The 9,556-nt window shown below is 35.6% G+C and overlaps 1 protein-coding gene across 2 annotated transcripts in view; it reads left to right on the top strand.

Annotated features, from left to right (window-relative positions):
* The window catches only part of qrfp (pyroglutamylated RFamide peptide), a 97,752-nt gene that overhangs the window by 2,963 nt on the left and 85,233 nt on the right, over window positions 1–9,556 (top strand). The window lies entirely within an intron of this gene.

Genomic DNA, 9,556 nt, shown 5'->3' with positions numbered 1-9,556 from the left:
ATAGCCTACGTTTATTTACACATGCAGAATCGGGTCAATATAGAGCAGGGTCCATTTAATTAATCCTGTCACTTAACAAATCTACTTCAAATTGATTTTAAAATGTAATGAATTGCTAACTACAACATTGAAATAAAAATGTAAAGGGTGTACAAATAGGCTATAAAAAAATGAATATAAAATAATTGGGAATCATGTTAAAAAAACATTTATCATTTATCTATTATAACATTTATGTTGGTTAGTATATGTGTAGTGATATTTAATTTGCAATGCAATATGCAAAATGGCAATGCAATATGTAAAATGGTAATGCATTTCCTTATTTAAATTTAGATTTTCCATGCATGTTTGCAACATTTGGAGCAAAATGATAATTCAAATTGAATAATATAATTTACATTTGCTATTTCCTACACTAGCTTTAAGTCTACTTATGACTTAAGTCACTACTTAAGTAGTGACTTACGTCACTACTTATCATTTAAACATATATTTTAATATAAGTTGCAAAATTACAATGAAAATGTATTACAGAAATTATTAATTTTGTTTAAAATATTCAAGCAAAAATTGTAGCAAATGATCATTTAAATGTTATTTCTCTTAATTTCATTACACTCCCAGTTAAGATACTTGCGATTGCATTTTCATTGTATGTCCCGCAATGAATGTAGCAAAATTCAATGTGGAATTGAAAATAAAATCCGAGCAGATCAAGTCTCCACCCCCGCCCTGTCTATCACCACATCGAGAGGCTTGTTTGAGATGAGCAAAATCTGCGCAGAACCATAGACAGTAAAAGAAATGGACCGAGCTATCCCATTGCCTTCTACGGCGTTAAGTGATGTCAGTATAGGAGCACTCACTTCCTGATGGCTGAGCGAACTGCGCAGGCTCAGACTGACGTCACGTAGATGTGACGTGAGCCTCCTGTCGGACAGCTGTATGTCTTCTAGTAGTTGTGGAAAGTGAAATCTGTATCCTGTTGTTTAAATATTTTCTCCCGTTGCTTTTGGCTCAGTATTGGCTTCTCCCCATTCTTCTCCCTTGACTTTATCAGACTTTATGTCTCCACGTCCCCCCGACTGTCTCATAGACAGTAAAATATTGCCTGCGAGTGTCTCCTCAGGTCTATACGGTAATTTCTCAACTGTGCGACAGAGTCGCGTTGGTTATGATGCAATAGTTAGCCTATTTTTACAAAAACAGCTTCTGCGGGGCGATAGTGTAAGATACAAGGTAATGGAGCCTTTTATGCATTGCCGTGTTTCTACACACAAAGAAATAAACAAGAGTCTTTAAACGCCTCAGATGTAAAGTTATTCACTGTCAAAGTGACTCAAAAATGAATGGGAGTCAATGGGATGCTAACAGCAGGTGATGGCTTGGTTAGCAATGGCAGCCCCTAGGGGTGGAACGCTTTCCGAGTGCTAGATTACCCCCTTGCGGAGAACCTATCACAGGTGATCAGCGCGAGATGCATGCCGGTTAGAAATGTGTCCAAGGGCGGTCCGCCTTGCTCTGATGTCATGCTGACGTATGTCAAAAATCTCTCGCGATGGCGAGGCGGATGTGTCGGATTCTGCAGTCTTTTTTTTTTTTTTATGCTTTATTGTCAACAAAAAGCATGTACAAAGGTCCATATCATTGTATAACAAGACACATTTCACATGCCTCAACATAAAAGAACAAAAAACATATAAACAAAATTTAAAAAAAAGAGAGGGTTCATAATCATTAGTTTACATATAAATTATACATATCATTGCATTTGTATTATAATTCAATGATAAGATTGAGAATATATTCTGCATGTAAGCACCACTAAATACTTTCCCTTTCTGTGAAAATGTTCAAGGAGGAGCATATATTAATTGTTTTAACTGCTTTACTATTTTTAGATTTTGACATCACATCTATATACATTTTAATTTCTTTTTCAAAGACTATGAAAAGAGGTTTACCTTTTGTAAACTTGCATCTATGAATGTGAAATTTACATAAAAATAAAATAAAATGTATAATAAAGTTTACATCCTTTAAAGAGTGTTCTTTAATATAATAACCAAAAATCACCTGTTTATAAGATAAAGAAAATGTTTTTAAAAGGTTATCAACAATGAAGGCCTTCACATTATTCCAAAAATCCTGAGTATATTGACAAGACCAAAACAAATGAGAAATTGTTTCTGTGTAGCCTTCACAAAAAGAGCATTTTAAATCCATATCAATTTTAAATTTTTGTATGAATTCTTTTGTAGGGTAAACCCTATGAATTAATTTAAATGATATTTCCTTTACTTTATTAGTGAGGAGAAACTTTTGAGGTAGTGACCAAACTTGAGACCAGTCTATATTGTTAAATATATTGTTAAATATATTGTAAATTTTATTGCTGGTAAAATTTAGAAAGTTTAATTGGAATTTTTTCTATTTTATAATTACACATTAAAAGAAATTCTAACCCACCCAACTTTGAGAAAATAAACCGAGGAATTATATTCCAAATATATGATGAAGGATTTTGTAGATAATGTCTTAGCCAATTAATTTTAAAGTTACCGTTTAGAGAGCCAAAATCGATAAAATACAGACCACCTTTATTATATGAATTCAGAATTACGGATTTCTTAATATAGTGGATTTTGTTTTTCCACAAAAATTTTATCAACATGCTGTCAATTAATTTACAAGTATGTTTGTCAACAGACATTGATTGAGCAGCATATGATAATCAAAAGATGCCTTCAGCTTTTGTGAGCAGAGTTCTGCCTTTGAGTGATAGATCTCACTGTAACCAATGATTAAGCACCTTACGTGTCTTCTCAATGATTGGAAGAAAATTGGAGGAGCATCTAATTTTATCGTCTTTTATTATTTTAATTCCTAAGTAAGTAACACTCTCTTTTACAGGGATATTACAAATTAAAGATTCTAGGCAATTACCAACTGGAAGTAGCTCACATTTGTTAATGTTAAGTCAAAGGCCTGAGGCTTTAGAAAAGGGCACAAGAGTCTCTAATGCTACAGCAACCTGAGAGGCGTTTTTTAAAAATAAAACAGTATCGTCTGCTATTTGACTTATTATCACTTCAGTCCCATTAACAGTTATTCCTTTTAAAGAGCTTTCTCTGATATACAAATTTAGAAGTTCTGTTGCTATTAGAAACAGATACGGGGATATTGGGCATCCTTGCCTGACTCCCCGATTTAGAGAAAATCTAGGAGAGGTCCCACTGCTGAGTTTGATAGAGCTATTGCAATTGGTATAAAGCATTTTAATTGATCTACAAAAGAAGTCACCCAATCCCACCTTACGAAGAGTCTGTAACAGAAATTCATGCTCCAGGGAATCAAAGGCTTTATAATAATCTAAGAAGAGAATAAAATTATCATTGGGAAAAAAGTCAGAATAATCTAAAATGTCTAAAACTAGTCGTATGTTATTAAAAATATGTCTTTTTTGCAGAAAGCCAGATTGGCATTCATCAATTAAGTTATTCAAAACAAAACACATTTTAGTCTTTTTGATAAAATCAGAGCAATTATTTTATAATCGTTATTTAACAATGTAATTGGCCGCCAACTATCAATTAATAAGGGGTCTTTATTTGGTTTTGAGATTAAAGTTATAAGTCCTTGACACAAAGTCGGAGGAAGTGAGGCTCTTTCTATGCTCTCTGTAAATACTTCAAATAAGAAAGGAGCTAAACTCTTGCTAAATGATTTATAAAATTCAGCAGTTAAGCCGTCTGTTCCAGGGGACTTATTATTTTTCAAAGAATTAATGGCCTCAGTAACTTCTTGTAAACTAATTGGGGCTTCACATGAGTTGAATTCTTCATTACTAATCGTCTTCATATTATGTAGGGACTCAAAAAACTCAGATGTAGATTGTTGACAAAAATTAGATGCATATAAATTACTATAAAACTCAGAGCAAAAATCTGCAATAATTTTAGGGTCCTCCATAATATTACCATTAATCCTCAATTTTTCAATATAATTATTTTTTGCTTGTTGCCTCTCAAGTCTAAAAAAGTAAGCAGAGCTCTTTCCCCCCTCTTCAAGCCATTTCCTTCGAGATCTTATGAAAGCTCCTTCTGCCTTTTGTTTGTAAATTTCCTCTAGTTTAAGTTTCTGCACAGTAAACTCTGCTTTATCGAGTTCTGATAAATCTTCTACTGGTTTGGATAAGAAATTAGATATTTTGAACAGAGTTTTATCCTCTTCTATTTTCCTCTTTTTTGCCAACTCACTACAATATTTCCTAAAGAAAATCCCTATTTCAAATTTACAAAGTTCCCAATTGCTACAATATTTTTTTTCAACTTTAGCTTTATTCCAGTAAGTTAGGATTATTTTTTTCCACATCAGTGATTATTCCATTATGTTGAAGTACTGAATTATTTAATTTCCAGTACCCAGACTTTTTAATCCGATTTGCGGAAGGTCTAAAAGGAATACTAATTGAAATAGCCTTGTGGTCCGAGAATGGGGATGGTATTATATCAGTAACAATATTATCCAAATCCTTAGATGTAAGCCAAAAATCAATCCTTGACTGACTAGATAAAGAATTATTGCTCCATGTAAAGCATTGTTGTGATGGGTGAGATTTTCTCCATGTATTAATTAAAGAGAATTTCTCCAAAAACGTAATTACATAATCAGGACTTGAATTTCCATCCTGAGGAGGCCATCTATCTAACCTACTGTCCAGGACGACATTGAAATCACCTCCAAAGATCAGAGAAGAGTTAGGATATATGGCTAACATGCGAGTTACACGATCACCTAAATTGTCAAAGAAGGTCTTATTTTCTCTTTGTAAATTGAAACCATAAACATTAATAATAATACAGGTTGCGTTTAAAATTTCAAGGGCAAGTAAAATGTAGTGTCCAGAAGTATCACAGTCAGATTTTAGTATTTTTCCTTTAAATCGATTTTTCAATATGCAAACTCCAGCAGAATGAGTGGTGCCATGGGATAACCATAAATCAGCCCCCCATTGCAACCTCCAAAAATTTACATCTTGAATATCAGAATGGCATTCTTGTAAGAAACAAAAATCTGTATTAAGGTGCTTCAAATACAAAAAAATTGCTTTCCTCTTAACAATGTTACGTAACCCTCTACAATTAAGAGAAACTATAGATGAAGACATAAACAAAAAAACTACAGAAAACACAAACCTAAAAACACAATCAAACCCAGAAGATTCCTATAAAAAGTTATAGCAAATCTTAAACTGTTGCAACAAGTGTGTACCAGGATGAGAACAGCAATCCCTTTAAATGCAAATATTAGTTTTTTGTTTTCCCTTTTTTTTTGTTTTTTTTTAAATATATATATCTCACTTCCTCCTTTAAACATTTACCAATAAAATCAAATATCTTCTTCAAACCCTAAAAAAGAGGGGGAAAATAAAAAAAAGGAAATGAGAATACCTTTAATAATGAATAAAGTACAATTGTACTAAGAGAGGCTGTAAACATATCGTCTTTCAGTTCCAATAACGGTCGGGCATACCTCACAGTTCAAGTGGGTGGAGAAATCTCCACACCTTCTACAAAAGCACGGCCTCCAACGAATTAAGCTCTCTTGTTTTCCTTACGTGCTTTTTCTACAGCGGGCCATAATTTCATCCTTCTTTCTCTATCGGCAGGGGACAAGTCCTCTGTGATCCTCAGGTGGTTGTTCTTCAGAAAATCTGCGTCTTTCGCAGCACGCCACACGGCATCCCAGAAGAATCGTGATGTGAACTGAAAAATAATTCCTCTGGGAATGCTGCCACCAGGTTTTTTACGACCAAGACGGTGTGCAACGTCCACAACGTCAGGAACTTTATCTTTATGAAGCGGCAGGAGGCACTGGCATATTTTGATGATCTCACGACGGACATCCTCTTCATTTTTCTCTGGAAGCCCTTGCATCCTTAAACTCCATCTACGGGAATAGCCCTCCAGCAACGTTAGACGTCTCTCTTGCTCCTCGGCATGCTTCTCGGCTTGTTTCAGTCGAGTTTTCATAGAATTGACGTCGGTGCAGATAAACTCAATCATTTCCTTTAACTCGGTGATTTGTTTTGTGTTGACACCTACTTCTTCTTTCATTTCATTTATACCTCTTGAATTTCTTTCCACCAACTTCTCTAGTGCATCCGATCTGTCCTGTACCAGCCGAGAAAGGTCCGAGATCTGTGAGAGGATGATCGTTGTATCTTTATCAACAACCCTGCGCTGTTTGGGGACTGGCGATTTACAAGGAGTTTCAGGGAGAGATGGAAATTCCTCCTCTGCCAGCATAAATTCTTCTGGCTCTTTGTCCTGTTTGAGATAATCGTGAAAACTGCTTGTAAACAAGCCGCTCGAAGAGGCTTTAACAGACGAGTCAGTCTCCTGCGATCCGCTGCTAGTTTTACTAGCCATATTGGCATGTACCGACTTTCTGAGTTTTTCAGCCTTCTTTCCATTTCTTTTCCTTTTTCCTGAGCCTCCCATTGAGGTTTTGGCGAATCAGTGTAAAATTAAGATTAGTTTACTTTCAAGATTAACTTTGCAAATTTAGGAAAGTTAGTTTAAGTGGTTAGGATTGCGGAGCTCAACAAAACGCGTGTAGTCAAGGAGCCATCTTGAAAAAAAAACCCTCGGATTCTGCAGTCGAGCGCAGTTGCTCTCCACCGACTGCGCTGAACAAAAGCATGATGGGAAACGACTTGCTGATGACACAGCTTAATGCTCATTGGTTTAAACAACCGTGATGTATGGTTCTTTTTTTTAAATATTTGATTTTAAAACTCTGATATAATGTTTTTAGGTGTATAAATTATGTGTGAATATTCTCAAACTCTCGGAGAGTACGATCTCTCTGTTGGTTATGTGATTGTTGTCATATTAATAAAAATATATAAAAACATGTGTGTAATTAAAGTAAAAATGCTTGATAAACAGGCCTTTCGAATGGAAATAAATAACAGAAACTTTGGGTGTCTTGTTCATAATATTTATTTTCATATAAAAGCAACAGAACTTAAATGACATCCAGTTTATCAGCAACAGAGCGCACGAATGTGAATCCCGCGATATCCGCAACTGATCTCGCAGGTGTCTGATCCACTCGAGAGGAGAGAACTGTCCGGCTTGCCTGCACTTTTTTTACTCCTCCCCTCACTGCAGCCGCCTAGTCTCGCCTTTATTTCAGGCGAGGCAAGGTGCATCTCAAACAAGCCTATTCGTTTTAACGGAAGTGGGAGACTGTAAATTTTGAATGCTTATATCTCTTAAGTGCAAATTTTGTGATAGTTTTGGAACATACCAGCTTATTCATAACTTCAAGGCTAACACAGTCATACTAAAAGCTAAAAAACTTACATTTTGATTTCAGTGGACCTTTAATGTAAGTCATTACAGTTTTTAAAATGGAATTTCTTTCCACTGTTTAACTATTCACACATTGAACAAAACCATGTGGCATCATTTCCAGGTATCATGTCTGGTGGTAGTTCAAGTTCAAGTTCAAGTTCAATTTTATTTATATAGCACATTTCCCACAGCCCCCAGGCTGACTGTAAAGTGCTTTACAGAAGGTCAAGAATAGCATACATACATAAAAATAAAACCAGAACAGAGTAAAAAATAAAAAGCACAACTTTTACAGTCAAACACATCAGGGTAATCAGTACGCTAAAGAAAATAGAAAAGTTTTTAACAGTGACTTAAAAACAGACAGCGTAGGGGCCAGCCTCATCTCTAAAGGCAGGGTATTCCAGAGTCGTGGCCCTGCTACCGCAAATGCACGCTCGGTGGTAGTCCAAGGCAACAAACATGGTACTATCTGGGGCACTGTTCACATTGTATCTTCAGAAATAAACAGAAATATATAATATTAAAAAATAAACATGTGCATTGTTGCATTGCTAGTACACACCCAATCAATGTTGATTTCAGACTTGGATGTTTTGGATCTTGGCAAGTCTTCACATCCACAGTACGAATAGCACTCCTCCATGGATTCTACAGCAGATTGATTGATTGATTAATTGATTGATTGATTGATTGATTGATTGATTGATTGATTGATTGATTGATTGATTGATTGATTGATTGATTGATTGATTGATTGATTGATTGATTGATTGATTGATTGATTGATTGATTGAATGTTTTTATGATTAATTGATTATTTTTTTTAAAAATATATGAAAAATTTCTATTGATGTTATATGACCTGATCCATTAAGAATATCCTCTACAATTTGTCTTCTCAGTTTTTTTATGTTATCCCTACTTGGATCAGTGTTGAATACATCAGGGATTACTGGAAATTTTTCAATCACCTCTTTTGCCATCTGAAATGAACGCAAATGTTTTAAAGCAAAATGTACACATTTTGTAAAGGTTAGGGGGGGGGGGACACTTTTCAGTCAATTTCACGTCAATCTTGAGTACCTATAGAGTAGTATTGCATCCTTCATATCTCCGAAAAGTCTTTAGTTTTATTATATTTATAAAAGAAAGATAGGCTGTACCGAGTCTTTCTGGAAAAAAACGAGCGGCTGGAGGCCTATCGTGTGGGCGGAGCTAAAGAATCACAAGCGTGCGCAGCTACTGCACGAGAGCTTATGAAAGCTGACATCATCATGCGTGGAAAAGAAACCGTTACCCTAAATAAATCATGGCTATCAATCAGATTCAACTAACACATATATGATTCAGAATCAGATCCGGAGGATGAAATAAATTGAACAGGAGAAACAGCAGCAGCAGGACGTCCGTCTCTCTGTGGTATGTAGGCCAGTAGTGGCCTGTCAACATTTACGTTTGTTTACTCGTGGTATATGATGACATGATTTGGTTTATGGACTATTGTATGCGACTAAACCTTAGCAGTAATAAGCAAAGGCGGTTTTGCACGTCAGATAGTGTATAAAAAAAACAATGGTGTAACGTTAGCGCATTTGAATGAAAAAGCATGCTTTGTGAGGAATGTCTACTAGCCTAGGTTTATGTGTGGGTTGTTTTACAATAAACAAACTGACATATTGGTCAGCTAAACAAATGTATTTAAACACACACCATAGATCGCATGCTCCATTGATAAATTAACCATACACATCGTGTTGTCATGTTTACTTACACGACGATAGTGAACAGCATAGACATTTGAAGCAGTTTTACTCACCGCCTGCTTCCAAAGCAAGACCGTGAACCTTTAAAGCCCATCTTTCAAGTTGAAGATAACTGTGAATGAACGTGTAGATAAATAGTATAGGAACTCGACTTGCGTGAAGAAATTAATCATAAATGTGCATTAAAACAGTTTTTTAAAATAAATTGTGAGTAAAATTACTTCCGTTGTGAAAAACGCTCTGATCGGAAGTGACGCAACAGCCGGTAAACATCGTCTCTTCGTAATGGAGTCAGACAGTGAAGAGGGTGCAGTTGGGATAACTGTCAACTCTTACGATGGGCCATTGCCGTATAATTACGAACCGCCTAGGCGAGAGAGGGGTCAGGGAGAGTTAAGGGGAAGGGTAAATGGACAGAGG

Source organism: Pseudorasbora parva, chromosome 19, assembly GCF_024679245.1.
Source record: "Pseudorasbora parva isolate DD20220531a chromosome 19, ASM2467924v1, whole genome shotgun sequence".
NCBI lineage: Eukaryota > Metazoa > Chordata > Actinopteri > Cypriniformes > Gobionidae > Pseudorasbora > Pseudorasbora parva.
This window is presented reverse-complemented; position numbering and strand designations above follow the sequence as displayed.